At 37.7% G+C, this 18,951-nt stretch overlaps 1 protein-coding gene across 3 annotated transcripts in view; it reads right to left on the minus strand.

The window, feature by feature from the left end:
- Window positions 1-18,951, minus strand: part of Ankrd28 (ankyrin repeat domain 28) — a 140,601-nt gene that overhangs the window by 118,320 nt on the left and 3,330 nt on the right. Inside the window, exon 1 of one of the 3 annotated variants that reach the window (XM_076544290.1) lies at window positions 652-765. The exons of the other annotated variants lie outside the window; for them this stretch is intronic. The gene's annotated coding sequence lies outside the window, so the exon portion shown is untranslated. Of the gene's footprint in view, window positions 1-651; window positions 766-18,951 lie in introns of those variants that run through there. 3 annotated transcript variants of the gene reach the window in all.

Raw genomic sequence — 18,951 nt, forward strand, 5'->3', positions numbered from 1 at the left:
CCAATTAAATGCTTTTTTTTTTATAAGAGTTGCCTTGGTGACAGGCAGTGGTGGTGCACACCTTTAATCTCAGCACTCAAAGAGGCAAAGCCAGGCAGATCTCTGTGAGTTCAAGGCCAGCCTGGTCTACAGAGCGAGATCCAGGACAGGAACCATAACTACACCAAGAAACCCTGTCTGGAAAAACAAAACAAAACAAAGAAACAAACAAAAAAGAGTTGCCTTGGTTATGGTATCTCTTCACAGCAACAAAACAGTAACTAGACATCTTGACACTTAACAAGATACACAGTAGGTACCACCATTTTTGTACCACTAGGTCAAATTTCAACAAAGTACAAGAAGCATATAACATTTCATTATTATGTGGAAATCTTACCCCAGGGTAAAATGGACTATGGGTTCATGGAGTATGCTTTTAAAACCACAGCTTTCGATGGACAAAAGAGTTCCTTAAACAATACATGGGTACAATGTAATCTTAAGTCCATTCATAGATCTTAAATTAGTCTCCGAGAACTCAGGTAGCTATAATAATTATTATTATTTTAAAACATTTTACTTTCATTTATGTGCATATGTGTCTTCCTTCATGTGTGTATATGCATGTGTTTGGATGCCCACAGAGGCCAGAAGAGGGTGTCAGATCACCTGGAACTGGAGTTCCACGAAGTTGTAAGCTGCCCGGTGGGTGCTGAGAACAGAACCCAGGTCTTCTCAAGAGCTTCAAGTGGAATTAACTGCTGAACCATCTCTCCAGCCTTTCGGTAGCTATTTCTTTCCAAGGGAGAAAAACAAAAATGAAAACAATGAAGCCCACAGTATACAGTGAAAAATTAACTTTAGTCAAAGAAAGGTTTGGCCCTTACTAATCTTGAAGGTAAACTCTAAGCCCTTGGAATGACCTACTTTAAAAAAACAAAAAACAAAACTAGAGGTCTTTGTCTATTCCTAATAGTCTAAACAATAAGATATATGTTCAGAACTTTAGGCCATACAGCATCTGATTTACCTCTGAAAAGGATGACGACTAAGATCAGCCACATAGGTGGTTAACCCTACCTGTGATTGGTTACTCAATAAAATCATTGCACACCAAAGCTCAGGTGGGGTATTACTGGTTAGTAAACCTCCGCAAGTTCAGTCTTACATCACTATTGGGAGAAGTAAGCATCCACTGACCACACAACTATAAAAGAGAACACCAATAGGTAAAATAATAAATAAAAATTTAAAGATGTTGAGTGGCATATGCTTTTAATCCCAGCACTCAGGAGGCAGAGACAAGTAGATCTCTGTGAGTTCAAGGCAGCCTGGTCTACAGAGTGAGTTCCAGACAGCCAGAGCTGTTACACAGAGAAACCCTGTCTCCAAAAAAACCAAATCTCACCCAAAAAAGTGGACAATTGCTACTTTGTGCCTAAACTTTCCAGGACCCAGGCCTGTGCATCTTTACTTATCAGTGGGTTAAACCTGTATTACTCTGATGTAATAAACCACATTATTAATTTAACTGTTTTGCTGAGACCTCTAAGTCGGATCAAATTATTCAATGGTCTTGGTCACCTCTAAAATAAGGTTGGTCAAAATCAAACTCATTACATGAAAGCAAATTAATCACCTACAGGCTTGTGTACATGAGACATACAATTTTGCTCAGGGCCCAAAACTAGTGTATCTGTATGTCTCCATGAATATACACATCCATATACATATCCACACAACAATAAAGATGTGGACTGTGTGGCCACACAGAATGTTATAGAGAAAGGTTTTCAAACTCAGCAATACTAAATTTTAAATCAGATGGGTCTCCCACCACCACTCATGTGTGTTGCATGTGTGTGCAGGTACACTCACCCGTGTGGGCATATATGGAGGCCAGAGGTTGACACTGTGACATCCTTCTTAATCCCTTCTCTATCTTATTTTCTTTTTTAAAAAGATTTTTGTGTTTGTGTATGTGCATATGCCATGTTTGGGGACATGTGTGCCTGTGGATGCTACAAGAGGGCATTAGATCCCCTGGAGAACTCTAGTTCTCCCTCAAGACACCCTGAATCATGTCTGTCAGTGTCACCAACTATCCTTAGTAGTCACTATCGTTTCATGTACCAAGAAATGTAATCTTCCTTTCTGGAGCTTTTTGTGATCATTTCAACAAACACATTCATCCAAGTTGACTTGTATTCATACTAGGCGAATTCCCACAGTGCACAGTGCACACAAAAGGATTTGCTTTTTGGGGTATTTGATATCTTATCACTAACTATGGAAGGTTGTGTAGAAACCAACTAGGTCACTGAGGCAATTGCTACTGGTAACTTACAATGAAAGTCCTTTTTTTGGGGGGGGGGGGGTTTCGAGACAGGGTTTCTCTGTGTAGCTTTGCACCTTTTCCTGGAACTCACTTGGTAGCCCAGGCTGGCCTCGAACTCACAGAGATCCGCCTGCCTCTGCCTCCCGAGTGCTGGGATTAAAGGTGTGTGCCACCACCGCCAGGCAGAAAGTCCTCCTTATTGTCTAACATAAACATTTCTAACTAAGCCCCAAGTCTTAGGTGATGTTTTACACCTTTGATTTTGTCAGACCTTCCATATTATTTAACCTCTTCACCTCTGGATAGTAGTCCATAATGAAAACTTGTGGGATCCCTGTAGTTGTTCTAATATGAAATCTAAGTTGTTATTCTTTAAGATCTTTATTATTTTTATTTATATGTATGTGTATATATGCATGTACCATGTGTAAGGGTGCCCATGGAGGCCAGAAATGGTGTTGGATCCCTTGGAGTTAGAGTTGTACGTGGCTGTGAGCTGCCAGATGTAGATACTAGGTAGGAGCTGAACTCTGGTCCTCTGGAAGAGCAGCCAACTGCTCTTAATCACTAAGCTAATATTCCAGACCTTTCTACCTTACATTTTGAGACAAGGTTTATCATTAAACCTAGCTCACTATTTTGGCTGGACTAGCTGGTAAGACCCAGGGAATTGCCTGTCTTGACCCTCAGCACTGGGTTATAGACACATACCACCACACCTGACTTTTATGTGAATGCTAGAAATCCGAACTCATGCTTATGTAGAAAGCAGTTTACCTACTGAGCCATTTCCCCATCCTCAGATGGGGATGTTTTAATTAAGGTGATTCTTTATTAAAAGGAAATGTCCCATTCAATGCAAAATTAGAGCAACATTTCTGGCCTCTACCTAATAGATATCAGAGGCATCTTTCCTCTCCCCATTTTTAACAATCAAAAAAATGTCTCTAGGTATTGCCAAAAATGAGCAAGAGGAAAAAAAGTGTTCTTGATGTAACCTATCTGTAAGATTTGACTTCATCTTTTTATAAAAGATTTATTTTATGTATATGAGTGATCTGCATATACGTCAGCACACCAGAAGAGGGCATCAGATCCCACTATAATCAGCTGTGAACCACCATGTCATTGCTGGGAACTGAACTCAGGACCCCCAGAAGTGCAGGTACTCTTAACCGCTGAGCCATCTCTCCAGCAAGAAGGGATAAACTGGGGTTAGGTAGTGCTGGAAATCTCCGCTCTGGCCCCACTCCTCCCATCCCAGACACCACCCCTCAGAAAGCCTGCCAAGGGTCAGTTCCTCCCCTGGAGCTGCTAAAAGACCTAGAGGGTATTTAAGGCCCGCCTCCTTGGGATCAGCCTAGAGGTTTCTTCTCTTCCCCTGAGATCACCCAGGGATGCTTTGCTCATTAAATCTGGACTTCTAATTCAGTTTAATTTGGCTTATTACATGGGCGGAGTTACCCACTACTGGAGATGTTTTAAAAATAATTAGGTAACTCAGAGGTTAAGAGCACTTGCTGCTCTTGCAGAAGACCCAGGTTTGGTTCCCAGCACTTACATGGTAGCTCATAACTGTCTGTAAGTGCAGTTCCAGGGGAATCTTAACACTCTTTTCTGGCCTCTGCAGGCACCAGGCACCAGGCACACATGTAGTACTCTTATACACATGGAAGCAAAACAATCATATACATAAAATATTTTTAAAAAAGAAAGTGAATAAACTAATTTTTAAGTCCATCTGTCCACCTTTCCCCAACTTAATTATCTGATGATAAAAGAACAATTATGTTTGGTTCCTACATACAAGCAGTATTTCAGTGACAGTGATTAATTCTTCCTTCTAGGAACCCAGTCAGGCTACCAATTCCAAATCGAGTAAACACTGAACAATGATCTTTCAGTAAAGATACAGTGTTTATCATGTGCTTCTTAGGCACAGTATTATAAGCCACAGAGGGAAGGCAAGTTATCCTTAACCTTGGATAACTCAAGGTACCTTTTAAAAAATACAGGTGCCAGGTTCTATCTCAAACTTACCTAATTAGTACTCATCATTCATCCACCTACTATTTGAATGTCACTATATATAAAACACTGTTATAAATGATAATGGTATATGGCAGTCCTAGCACTCTAAAAGTTCATTTAATCCGAGGGAAACAGACCATATATACACGTGTCAAAGGAATATCATCACTTCAGATAATGCTACTGGAAAATAAAACAACAGGCTCCATTTCTCTACGTTCTTAGTACTCTCCATAGAAATATCTGTAAAATGCTGAATGTGGTAGGTGGAAATGTTATTGTGATTTACTATGTAGGAAGACCATAACATAATTATGTACCTAAATTCAAACTTCTTTGTTATATATTTGGTGCTCAGCAAAATTATGACCTGCCTCCAGCTCTGATAAAACAAAGTTTAAGCTCAGAACTGAATTAGCAAATTCCCCCACAGCTTCAAGTCAAACTTTTTTTATTAGTCCAATAAAAACAGTATGCTAAACTCAAAAGTCAGGAAAGCTTATTGATTTGATGAATAAGGTTAAAAAGAGCTCCTGTAGTCACAAAAGCCAACTGTAGTCCAGGAACAAGGTCTTCTGCAGAAGTCACGAGGAGGGGGGGACGGGGGACGGGGGACGGGACGGGGACGGACAAACACCATTGGCCAGGGCTGTTAACAGAATCTAGAAAGACTAGAAGGGACATTTCTCCCTCTTTCTCTTTATACTGTGAAGAACTAGTAGTATAAACTAGGAATTAATAAATTTTCTGATCAGTTTTTCCTTAGAAGCAAAGCAAAGCCTCTCAAACATTTCTATGGATAAAAACTAGTGAAAATAATGGACATCGAATACTTAAGTAACACTTCCCTGTTGATGGCAAAACTACTGAAAGGTACTGCTAATACATCATGTTCAGGACGGGTGGTGGTGGCACACACTTTTAATCCCAGTACTCAGGAGGCAGAGGCAGAGGCAGGCGGATCTCTGTGAGTTTGAGGCCAGCCTGGGCTACCAAGTGAGTTCCAGGAAAAGGCGCAAAGCTACACAGAGAAACCTTGTCTCAAAAAACCAAACCAAACCAAACCAAAAACCATGTTCAGCCTTTCCTTAAGAGTAAAATTAGACATCAAAGGCTGTTTCTTTCAACACATACAACTCCCATTCCATGTATACAAACATAAGCAGAGTGTCCACTCTGAAACAGTGGTTCCCCAGCTGTTGTTGCACAAACTTCATGATGAGCTTCCACAATTCCTACTCTATAAACTTACTGCACTTTGTTAAAAAATTGTAATTATTTTTAATGAGTGTATGTACATGTATTTATGTATATGATGGTGCACATACACCCATGTGGGAGTACACAGATGTGCACATGGAGGCTAGAAGACTACTTCAGTTGTCACCCCCAAGAACGTTATCTATCTTCTTTGAGATGCAGTCTCTTACTAGCTAATAATTCATTAATAAGGCTAAACTAACTGGCCAGCAAGCCCTAAAGGTCCTCCCATCTCTGCTATACCTGGCATTTTTACATGTGTTCTAGAGATAGAATTTAGATCTTCATGTTTGCAAGGAACTCATTGTACCTCCTGAACCATTTCCCACAGCCCCCAAATCTATAATTACTTATGCCTTCAAGTAGCTAACTACTTGGATATTATTGGCCAAATTAGTGAGGAAATCACAAAGAAAGAAGGAGATTATCTTTCTTTCTACAGCTTGTTTAAGCCATCTCTGAATAAGCATTCTCATTATCCAGTCTGCAAAGCCCTTTCTTCAAGGCTCAAATCTGAAGGGGTCACTTGCCTTGAGTGTCAAAAAACTTTTGACTTTTGAACAGTGTTGAGACTATTAAGAGAAATAACCAAGGTGAGCATGTAGCACACTCAGGAATCATAATACCAGGAAGCTGAAGCAGGAAGACCATTAGGTTCCAGACCAATATAAGCTCTTAGCGAGACCCCATCTCAAAAAGCACCTCCCACAAATCATTGGTTATAGTCTATCTAGAAGAGACACTTTCAATATATCTTTTAATATTCAAAGATACATAAAGGCCAACAGGATAGAAGATAAACACATCATGAAAACAATAATGCTAAGATAGAGTTGCTGACAAAATCAACTTCAAAGTTTAAAAAAAAAGAGACAAAGATATTTTATATTAAAACTTGCAATTCAGCAGAAAATTATGACAAATAAAAACATATGCACTTAATTAAGAAGTCCACAAATAGGTAACTTTTTTTTAAAAGTCAGAATGATAGATGAAATTGACAATTTAGTGGTTACAGGCAGATGCCAATCTCATCCTCAATGATAAAAGTATAAGCAGGAAAACAGAAGACAATGACGATTTGAACTTCACTACTAACTTAACTCAAAAAACACCTGAAAAAATCCAACAATAGCAAAACACAAACAAATTCTTAATGAGTCACATTCTCCAAACCATATCATAAGTTCAAACTCAAAAGAAATGATACAAAGAGCTTTTTCCAATTGTAATGTAAAGTAAATTAGAAATCAACAAAAGAACATTTGAAAGTCCAAAACCACTGGAAATTAAATCAGTTCTAAAAGAAAACCCAAGAGTCAAAGGTGACATCAAAGGAACTCAGGAGACACTTTAAGTTGAATAAAAATAAGACACAGTACAAACTTAGGATATAATTAACACTGTTTACAGAATGCAATTTGTAGCTGTAAACATTAATACTAAAAATGAAAAATTTCAAGCAAACTTCTACCTTAAGAATTAGAAAAACAAAAGCAAGCTAAGCTCAAAGCAAGCAGAGGAATGGTATTAGCCAGAATCAAACTGAAAAGATGAACAAAATTAGTAAGCCTTTATATAACTACACCCACCAAGAAGAAAAGAAAATACAAATTAGCCAATTCAGCAATGGAAGGTAGTGCATTACTACCCAACTTAAAGGAGCTAAAATGGTTATAAAGAAAAATATGAATTGGTAAAAACAAACCAACTATGATAAAAATGAACAAACTCCTAGTCAAAACTCCTAGAGAAAACAAACTCAAGAGAAAACAGAAAATATGACTAAACCCATACCTTTTGAAATGGAATTAGTACTTAAAATTCTCCCACAAAAAGTCCTGACCTACATTGTTTCACTGTATCAAATAGTCTAAATAATACAATTAATTTTTCATAAACTCATGAAGATAATTCAACAGGATAGACTACTACTAAGAAGCATTCTAAAGAAAGCAATACCTCCATAGGAAAGTGCCAGGCCGGGCGGTGGTGGCGCACGCCTTTAGTCCCAGCACTCGGGAGGCAGAGCCAGGCGGATCTCTGTGAGTTCGAGGCCAGCCTGGGCTACCAAGTGAGTCCCAGGAAAGGCACAAAGCTACACAGAGAAACCCTAAAAAAAAAAAAAAAAAAGACAAAGTGCCAGGAAGCCAAATCCAGGAAAATATAGCATATACAATTCATCTAGTCTGCAAACATAAACTTACCATAACTAACAATTTTACTTCTAGGACTAGTTCCAGAAAAAATTAAAACACATCTTTACAAAGATTTATATGTGAATATTCAGAGCAATGTTATTCATAATTCCCAAAATTGGGAAACCATTCAAGTTTCCATCAACTGGACTGTATGCAGTATATCCACACAAAATAATACTATTAAGCAGTAAAAAAACAAAAAAAAAAAACAAACCCAATATGTTTAAACATAATTGAACCTTAAAAATATTTATGCAAAATGACAAGAAGCCAGACCCACCCTTGTCAGCAAACACAAAATTTACTTACAACTTTCATTTGACAATGGAAAATGTTTTCATTAATTAGTGAAGTAAGTAGTATTTTTTTAAGTTGCACTACAACACACAGCATAATTAAGCATTAAACAGAATTCTGGTTAAGCAAGGTAGTAAATGCCTGCAGTTGTGGAGGCCCACAAAGGTACCTAGTGAGATCTGAGCTTGCTTTACTTAGCAGAGCTGCATTAGGGGATTGCTTGACTACTTGCGTGGTTACCAGGTGTTTGGAAGGGTCCGCACTTGGCTGTGCTGAGGAAGGTCTTTTGCTCCACCCTTCTGCATTGCTTTAAAAAGCCCTTTAGAAGAGACAGAAGGGGCTGGTGGGTTTTGATTCAGGTCCTCCCGAGGCTATCCTGTGTTTCTGTTTCTCTCCTCCTCTATACTTCTACCTAATATTTCTCACTTCTCCCTACTCAAGAGTACCCTGGGGAAAAAGTGGGAGCCAGTCTCCCACATGTAGTCTCTGCACTTGGAGCAGCTGAGGCAGAAGGATCTTAAGTTTAAGGTCAGCCTAGGCTCTGCAGTGAAGACCCCGTCTCAAACAAAATAAAACAGAACAAACAAAACCAATCCAAATACTAAAGGGGCATTGTTATCTGATTTTTGTCCAACCTGATTATTACAATCTTAGCTAACAGGCATAGTACACCCAGACATTAACATGGAACAATATGTGAGAAAGGGGGAAAATTCAAAACAAACAAAAACAAGAGATAAACAATCTATCTAAATTTCAGTTAATATAAGACTAAGAGTACAGCCTGGAAAAAACCAATAGTAATTCCCTTAAGTCAAAAATAAAGAAAAAAGGGCTGAGCTTATAATGCACAAGATTCTGGATTTAATCCCCACAACAAGGGAGGGAGGGCAAAAGAATTGCAAACTTAAAAGTATCATCAGTAAATAAAATTCTATTAAATTTAAAAATTTCAAAAAATCCTTCCAACTTTACACTTGGATGCAATTAGCCACTTCTTCAATGTTTCCAACTCATGGCTAATATAACTGTCCTTATCTAATTTCATTTTATCCCCTAATAGGAAACAGATAACTTGGGGTTTTGTTTGTTTGTTTGTTTTGTTTTGATTTGGAGACAGGGTTTCTCTATGTAGTTTTGGAGCCTGTCCTGGAACTCACTCTGTAGACCAGGCTGGCCTCGAACTCACAGAGATCCACCTGCCTCTGCCTCTCGAGTGCCAGGATTAAAGGTGTATGCCGACGCCGACGCCACCACCTGGCAATAACTTGTTCTATAATAGATGTATCTCCAGTATCCAGGATCAATAGACATGAATTCTTTTTTCTTTTTAATCCAACAATCAGGGTGTTTCGATTAAAAGTATCACACACAAAAAAAATATACAACAACTGGAAGTCAATTGTTGAAGATACATCTACCAAGTAAGTTTTTAAACACAATAGCACAAGCTGAGAGCAACACTTAGCAAATCTTGATCCTCAGAAGACTCCAAGTTAATGAATGATCACCTTGGGAAACTAAGCAAGCTGGAATCTACTTAGGCTGACAGAAGTTCAGGATCTGAACCCATTGTTTCTAAAGTGGCTCTGGTAACAGGTGGGAAACAAATTTGCCAGAAATGAAGTAACATGCAACACTTGAGCTAAATTTCTTATGGCTATATCTCAAACACACACACACACACACACACACACACACACACACACACACACAACCACCATCAACACGAAATGCATGAACAGGTAGTAAATATCAGTTAATTGGGGCCTACTTACTAAGAACAAAACAGCCTTGACCACAGGAAGTGTTAAGATTCAGATTCTAGAGCAATATCCAAGGTGAGATCCTTGGTCTGTGGTCTAACTGGACTCTCACAACACACACATACATCAAGAATTTGTATTAAGTTTGCCAAGTGATTCCAATATAAACATAAATAGACAGTGGCCTAAGCAGTAAAGAGCTTGGGGCAAATAGGAAAATCATTTCCAAAGAAAAGTTTAAAATAATGTTCTGAATTATGATGGACATTCAATAGTAATTCCCACCTTGGGGACTGTAACTATTTGCATAAAATAAAAGCCTTAGAAGGAAAACTACTCTCATTTCAACAAAGATCATGTTAGATATAATTTTCCTATTCTCCAGACTTCAAAACATTATTTCTTTAATCAGTGCAATTTAAGCCTAAGTTAAACAAAGCCCAAGAGAATATAGTTGCCACTTGGCAGTCTTTCCTCTTTGGCCTGTGATAAGCAGTCTCTGATGACTTTCTTACCTCTTGTAGTTTCTCAGAATTTCTTTCCTCCACCCAGCCTATCTATGTTCCCCATTATATTCTCCTTGATCATGAGTCCTTCTCATTCCCTACATAAATTCATTTACTTTGATTACTACCTACAACACTCTTCTATAAAATCACTCTCATATTTAACAGCTCACTCAAGGACACTTCAACATTTAGAGGTTCCACCAGAACTTCAATATTTCCAAAATCAAATTTATCTTACTGGCTGTCCAGCATTTCAAATGGATTTAACTTCCTACCAACTCCTGTACTTTACTGATCCAAAATATTATCAATTCTCCAGAATTCAAAATAGAAATCTTGTACTATCTGTTTTGGATTATTCAGGGATATTCAGAATCAAGTTCCAACTCCCTAGAATGCAGACTCTTCATGACCTGGCTCCTCTCCAGCAAAATAACTTCTTCACACTCCATAAGCCCTATGCTCCAATCATATATTCTAACATTTTGGCTGGGAGGTCAGGGGGGTGTTATTGAGACCAGGTCTTGCCATGTAGTCCTGGGTTGGGCTGGTACTCACTGTAGCTCAGACTGTCCTTGAATTTGCAGCAATTCTCTTGTCTCAACCTCCCCTAAATGCTGAAATTACAGGCAGAGGCCACTATGCGTGGCCATATTTTCTGTCAACAATTCTCCAAAAACATTTTTGTATGCTTTACAGTCTGGTTACAGAATCTGATGCAAAATAGAATCAGCCAACCAAAGGAATAAAAAGTTGTGTTAAATGTGGCATGAAATGCAGCTGACTGAAATTATCAAATAGGAAAATGCTGAAAAGATTTGAGCTTAAATAAAAACTCAAATCCATAATCAAAAATTTGGGGCTTGCTATTAAGGAAGTGTTTAGAAGTCTTAAGGATAGAAAAGCTGTATCAATAACACAATCTTGGGTGAAACAAAGATTAATTTTTTTTCTTCCTAAGTTCTCATTTTACTCAAATAGTTCAGTGCCCAAGATGAAACTATTAATATTCATGTTTAAGAAGTTACCAATAAACAAATTAAGACCAGAAGAGAAAACTTCATCAGTCTAGCAAAAGACATCTACAAAAACTCACAGCGGGCATCATATTTAATAATGAATGACAGGAGATTATGAACAAGACAAGGATGTGCAACCCAGACATGGTGACTCATGTCTGTAATTACAGCAACTGGGAAGCTGAGAGAGAAGCACTGCCATGAGTTGGAGGCTAGCCTAGGCTATATAGTGAGTTCCAGGACAGTGTAAACCACCACTGAGATCCTGCTACCACTTGTACCCAAAAAACTGTCTATTCTCATCACTTCTATTTAATATTGTACTGGAGATTCTCCTCGGTGCAAGCAAGCTAGAAGAAATAAAAAGGATCCATACCAGAAAGAAAAGGTAAAGTTACATCCAGTAAGATACATCATATACATAGGGAAAAAAAAGAAAGAAAGAAAAAAAACCCTGGAATCCACTAAAAACCTATTAGTAGTAATAAATGAATACTAATGCAGTAATGTAGAGTATAAGAGCAATTAAAAAATGAATTGTTGCTGGGAGGTAGTGGTGCATGCCATTAATCTTCTGCACTCAGGAGGCAGAGACAGGCAGATCTCTGTGAGTTCCAGGGCAGCCAGAGCTACACAGACGGGGAAAAAAATGTCTTTCTATATACACTCTGAAAATAAAATTAAGGAAATCCATTTCCAATAAACATCATAAAAATAGTAAATTGAACAAATGAAGTCTAAAACATACATTCTACACAGTAACACTGAATGAAATTTAAAAACCTTAATAAATGGGAAACAATTCATAGTCACAGATTGAAGACTTACTTGTAAGATTCAGTATTTCTCAAACTGACTTACACATTAGATACGATAACTATGAAACACTCCAACTGTCTTTTCTGACAAATTCAGGGTTGTTGCTAAAACTAATACAGGAATATAAATGACCCATAAAGACAAATTCTTGAAAAACAAGAGCAAAGTTAGGACTCATTCCCCATCTTCAAGCCTACTACAAAACTATAGAAATCAAGCCTACATAGTACTGGTACACAGACACACAGAGATCAGTGGAAGAGAATGAATAAAGTCTCATAGTTGTCTAATTTGTAATAAAGATGCTATAATAAGTCAATAATATGGGGTCAACTAAATAGACATAAAAATGAAATTGTAGTCCTACCACATTGCATATACAAGACTCAAGATGGATTATAAATCTAAATGTATTAAATCTTTTTGTTAGTTTCGTAAGACTACTGTTAAGGCAAACTGGTAGCTTAAATCGATAGAAATTTGGGCTAGAGAAATGGCTTAAGAGCATGTACTGCTATTGCAGAAGATCGAAGTTTGGATCCCAGCACTCGTGTTGAGCAACTCACAATCACTGATAACTACAGCTAAAGAAGAACCTGAAGCCTAGCCTTTACAAGCATCTTCACTCATGTACACACACACACACACACACACACATTTTCTCTTTTAGAAAATAAAAATCAGCCAGGTGGTGGTGGTGGTGGTGTATACCTTTAATCCCAGCACTTGGGAGGTAAAGGCAGGCAGATATCTGTCAGTTCAAGGCCAGCCTGGTCTATACAAAAAGAGTTCCAGGACAGTCAAGAATGTTACGCAGAGAAACCCTGTCTCAGAACAAAACAAAAACTCTTAAAATAAAATAAAAATCAACAATTTTCCTGTCAGTCATGGAGGTTAACAATCTCAAACTGACAAGCCCTGAAGATGTTAGGGGAAAAATTATCTTCTCCAATGTGGTTGGTGGCTTTAGGCATTCCTTGGCTTAGAACTACATCACTGTAAGCTTTGCTTCCATCTCCACATGCCATTCTTACCTCCAGTCTGAGCTGTGCCTCTCTGCCACAGGAGTTTCCTGACAAGAAGAACCCAAGAATGGCAGGCTGCTCTATTTCCATGGCTTCCTCCCGCCTACAGGGTGGTTTACTGCTTGATGTGGACTAAGACCTTGTAGGCACTGTGACTGGCGGGATATCTTAGTTCTCTCCAAAGTGATCTCAGTACTGTTTTCCTCATTCTCATATGCACTTGGAGACATCCTCATCTGGATGTTTATCACTCAAAGGCACATTCTTGGGGGCCACCAGTGTGAGTGGAAATCTTCTCACCCACAGGGGTTAGCACCAAACCCAGGTATACACAAAAGTACAATATCTAAACTATATTGTCATTTAAGGCCTTGTCACTAATGTCCCATTGGGGCTGATCTACACACAGAGGACCTGTACACAGCCCCAACCAGTATGGTGAAAACAGTGAAGAATGGCAACAACTGTTCCTCTTGCTGACCTGCATGACTGCCATTATTATAGATTCTGGAAAGAATCCTCTAATTCTTTTTTGTTTTGTTAGATTTATGTATTTATTATGTATACAGTGTTCTGTCTGCACGCCAGAAGAGGGCACTAGATCTCATTACAGATGGTTGTGAGCCACCATGTGGTTGCTGGAAATGGAACTCAGGATCTTTGGAAGAGCAGCCAGTGCTCTTAACCTGAGCCATCTCTCCAGACCCTAATTCTTTCTTTTCCTTTCTATTATCTCTTAAGACTTTTTTTTATTAAAAAAAATTCTTTTGTTCCATTATGTATTGCTGTTTTTTATTATTGTTGCTGTTATTTTCACACTCCTGGAGATTGGACATGCAAGGCTGCTCTACTATTGCTGCATTCTCTCTCCAGCCTACTTCTTCTTCCTTTGAGCTAATATTTTACCTATTTTTTTTTTAACTTTTCAGTCAAATTTTTATCTCTTGCTCTTCTCTTTATTTTTTTCCTTTATCCTTTTTTTCTCTTTACCTGCTCTTTTCCACTCTTTTACTAACTTTACCTTCGTAGTTTTAATTCCACAGTTTATTGCACACTGATTGTGCTTTCTTTTTCTATGGTTAACAGTGATAGAGCAATCTCTTTAAGTTTTATTGTATTTCTATATTTGGCTTGCTTGGGTATTACTGCTGTTACCATCATTGGCTTTCTCTTCTGAATAGCATTGGGAATAGAGTCCTCAAGAAAAGGTTGCTCATTAAGAAGATCACATATAAACCAGAAGAGAGAGCTATCCTAATAGCTGCACAAGCATAGCAGAGAAACGATATGAAAAAGAAAGAAAGTCAACATAATTCCTACAAAACTGCATACATTTTCCATAACCAAATACAGAAATAAGGAAACGGGGCTGGAGAGATGACTCAGTGGTTAAGAGCACTGACTGCTCTTCCAGAGGTCCTGAGTTCAACTCCCAGCAACCACATGGTGGCTCACAACCATCTATAATGAGATTTGGTGCCCTCTTCTGGCCTGCAGGGACACATGCAGACAGAACACTGTATACATAATAAATAAACCTTAAAAAAAAAAAAAGAAATAAGGAAACGGTTGGAATGTTAGATTAAAAAGAACTTTAAAATGATCAAGGACCTCAAAGAAGAGTCAAATAAACAAATAAATGTCAAAGTTAATTTAAGTCTTGGACAAGAAAGTCAACAACCTGGATAATTCAGTGAAGACATACATAATGGGAAGGGGAGGGGCTCCTGGTAATGAAAAGCTCAATAATCCAATAAAATACTCAATGGAAAGTATCACCAACAGACTAGAGCAGGTAAAAGGAAGAAAAGCAGGGATTGAAGAAATGCTTGAGAATACACACTTTAGACAGCAACAAAGGGGGTAATGTATCATTATCACAAGTTTTAAGATCTTCAGGATATAACTAAGAATCAAGAATACAAGTTTTTGGTGTAGAAGAGGAAGCTGTAAAGCTGGGTATAGTGGGTAGCTGTTCCAGCTTTGACCTGGAAGTACTACCCCCCTATTGAGGCTTCGGTGACTGTCATGAGATCCGGATGTGCCAGCTCTCTTGGTTCCTGGATCCCGGATGGTGGAGATAGATTGAGCAGAGTTTTCCAGAGAACACCTCTGGACTGTGCTACCTTTCCCGGACCCTGTAACCTATCCCTTTACTTGTAAGTTACCCCACAAAATAAACCTCCCTTTTAACTATGTGGAGTTGCCTTAATACTACAACCAATAGCTGGATATGATGGTACATGTCTATATTCCCAGCACTTTGGACTCTGAGGTAGGAGGATCACCATAGTGAGTTCTAGGGCAGCCTGAGCTACACAGTAAGATCTTATCACCAAAGGAAGGGAGGGAAGAGAGGAGGAGAAATTATAGTAGAAAATTCCCTAAATACAAGGAAAGAGATAGACATCCAAGTATAGGACACATTTAGAATTCTTGATTGAAGTGACCAGAAATCCTCTCCATATTATCTTACAGTTACAATGCCCAGAGAACAAAACAAATAATACTGAAAGATTCAAGGCAGAAGTTATGTTCTTACTACTATGAACCTATCAAAATAACAAAAAAAGCTCAACAGAAACCCTAAAGGCTAGAAGAGCATGTACTAATATAGTTCACATCCTGAAAGTAATTGCCAAACAAGGTTTCTGTATCTAGCAAAACTATCTTTGAAAATTGAAAGAGACTTGGATGGTGATGGTGCACACCCAGCACTCGGGAGGCAAAAGCAGGCAAATCTCTGAGTTCAAGGCAAGCATGGTCTACAGAGTGAGTTCCAGGACAGCCAAGGCTACACAGAGTAACCGTCTCAAAAAAAAAAAAAAAAAAAAAAAAAAAAAAGAAAAAAGAAGAAAAATTGAAGGAGAAATAAAGAATGTCCCCACAATATGCATAAACCGAAGCAAGTCATGACTACCAAAACTACAGTGTATAATTCCAAGAATACTACACAAAGAGGAAGACAGACAAGCACAATCATGAAAGCTCAAAGAAGAAAGAAAATCTCATTAGAAGAACAAATAAATGAGAATTAGTAAAGAATCAAATTCAATATACCAGCAAACTTCGAAGGTGAATAAAGAGAATTTTGTACATGCCTTTAATAACCCTAAAGGCAAGGTTTATCTTTCAATTCAAACACACAAACCAGGTGTTTAGTTTAAAAAACAAGAGCCAACTGTGTGCAAGAAAATCACCTCACCAGCACATGCATCTCAAGCAAATAGCAGGAGTAGGTTATACTTGTATATTAAAAGCAGACTTTAAACCAAAATTAGAAGCAAGAAAATGACTGAGTATTAATGGACAGCAATGTTAAGTTATGACTATAAATACATATGCACTCAATTTTATCAAACAAGTACTACTTGTGTACATATTACAAGACATGACTTAAATACTCCTTGCTCATGACAGATTATCTAGATTAAAAAAAAATCAACAAAGAAACTTTAAGTTAAACTATATCATAGATCAAATAGATTTAATAACATCTACAGAATATCCCATTCTAGAGTTGCAGAATACATGCTGTTCTTGGCTACCCAAGTTATTTTCTCCAAAAATGATTGCATTTAGGACATAACAAATTTTTCTTTCAAAGAAAAAAAAAAAAAACTGGGGAATGTGCATCTCTTGATGCTGATTACCAAGTCTTATAGTCCACATTCTCACGTTTTTAAAGGTAACAAGCATTCAGACAAAGTTGCGATTTCATTGGTAGATACAAAGTTATTTTCTAGATCCTCAGAATGAGTCTTCTGAGTATTTCTGGTGTTCTTTGACAAGCTCTTCCTAAGTCGAGAAAACTAACCAAGATGGTGCAAAAAATGTCAAGAGAAAACAAGTCTGGGGATTTGCACAGTAACCACCAGTATCCAGAGTATTAACAAATACAAAAATATTGAAATAGTTTATCTTTCCAAATCAAAACCAAGTGAAACTACAGAAAATATACAAACACAAAGAAACTATAAATTTTTAAAGAAATTAAATTAAAAATTTCCTAAACCCAATAAAAATGAAAACATTACTAAAGTGGATGAGATACAGAAAAAAAAAATATGGGTTTAAGCGGAAAACTTACAGTTATGGGCGTGCATATCCAAAAAAACCAAACATCACAAAAGAATAACCTAATGATGCATCACGTAGTCTGATAAAACCAAAATTAGAAGGAAAGAAAATCAGGACAGAAATAAATAAAATGGGAACTAAAGCAACAACAGAAAGGGCCAAGAAGAACAAAAGGCTGTCTCTTTGAAAAATTAAGCAAGATTAACAAACTCTCATCTAAACCAACAAAAAAAAAAAAAAAAAGAGATGACCCAAAATAATAAAAGTAGAGACCTGCTGTGGATATCACTCTATATAAATAAAACACTGATGGCCAGTGACCAGGCAGGAAGTATAGGTGGGAAGAAGAGAGAGGAGAATTGGGGAAACAGGAAGAAGGAGGAGAGACCGCAGCCACCGCCAGGACAAGCAGCATGTAAAGACGCAGGTAAGCCACCAGCCACGTGGCAAGGTATAGATTTATAGAAATGGGTTAATTTAAGATATAAGAACAGTTAGCAAGAAGCCTGCCACGGCCATACAGTTTATAAGTAATATAAGTGTCTGAGTGATTATTTTATAAGTGGATTGTGGGACTGCAGGGCTTGGGGAACCTGGAGAGAAGCTCTCCAGCAACAGAGACCAAAAAAGTAGCCTTACCAAAGATTACCAGTGACACACAAAGGATTGTTGGTAGTGTTTTGAAATCTTGTGTTCCAATAAATTGAAAATTCTAGAACAAACTTCTAAATATGTATGACTTGCCAAACAAACAAACAACCTTAAAAGATCAACAGCAAGCAGTATTACAGCAGTAACAAAAAAAAAAATCTCAACAAAGAAAAATCCTCAAGCAGATGAATTCTCGACTCCTCAATGGCTGAATTCTACCAGATCTTTAAAGAACATTAATGCTACTTAGTCTGTTCCATAAAATAGAAAGGGAAGGAACACTACAAACTCATTCTGTTAGTCCAGCACAGATAAGAAAACAGTAAGAACAATGACAAACTACAGACTAATTTCCTTGATTAAAAAAATAATAATAAAATATTTGCACAATAAACTTAAAAATTCACTAAGAGACGAGGATCAAGTCTGTTTCTTTTTAAGGATGTAAGAATATCTCAACATAAACAAATGAATAAATATAAGGCAACAAATACACAAAACTGGGGGGCATCAATTGATCTTAATAGAAACCTAAAAAGCCTATGACAAATCCATGTCCCTCAATAAAAGGCTGTTAGAAACTAGTGATACAAAGATCATACCTCAAAATATTAAGGTTATTTATAACAAATCTATAGCCAACTTCACACTGAATAGGGAAAAACTGAAAGCATCAAGAATGAGACAGGACTGTCCCTTCTCTACATTCTCATTTACTAAATCTCAGCGGGAGTAATAAGGAAAAAATATGGTGGTGCACGCCTTTAATCCCAGCACTCTGGAGGCAGAGACAGGTAGATCTCTGCAAATTCAAGGCCAGTCTGGTCTATATAGAGTTCCAGGCCTGAGGATCAAAATGTTGAAGTAACTCTCAGACCTTCTCTAGCTGTAGTTGGTTGCTTCGATTATTTGACTCTTTGGCAGACTGCCACCCAGCTCTCAAATAAATCAGATGGAGGCTTATACTTTCTTA

This window comes from Peromyscus maniculatus, chromosome 9, assembly GCF_049852395.1.
Source record: "Peromyscus maniculatus bairdii isolate BWxNUB_F1_BW_parent chromosome 9, HU_Pman_BW_mat_3.1, whole genome shotgun sequence".
In the NCBI taxonomy this organism is placed as follows: Eukaryota; Metazoa; Chordata; class Mammalia; order Rodentia; family Cricetidae; genus Peromyscus; species Peromyscus maniculatus.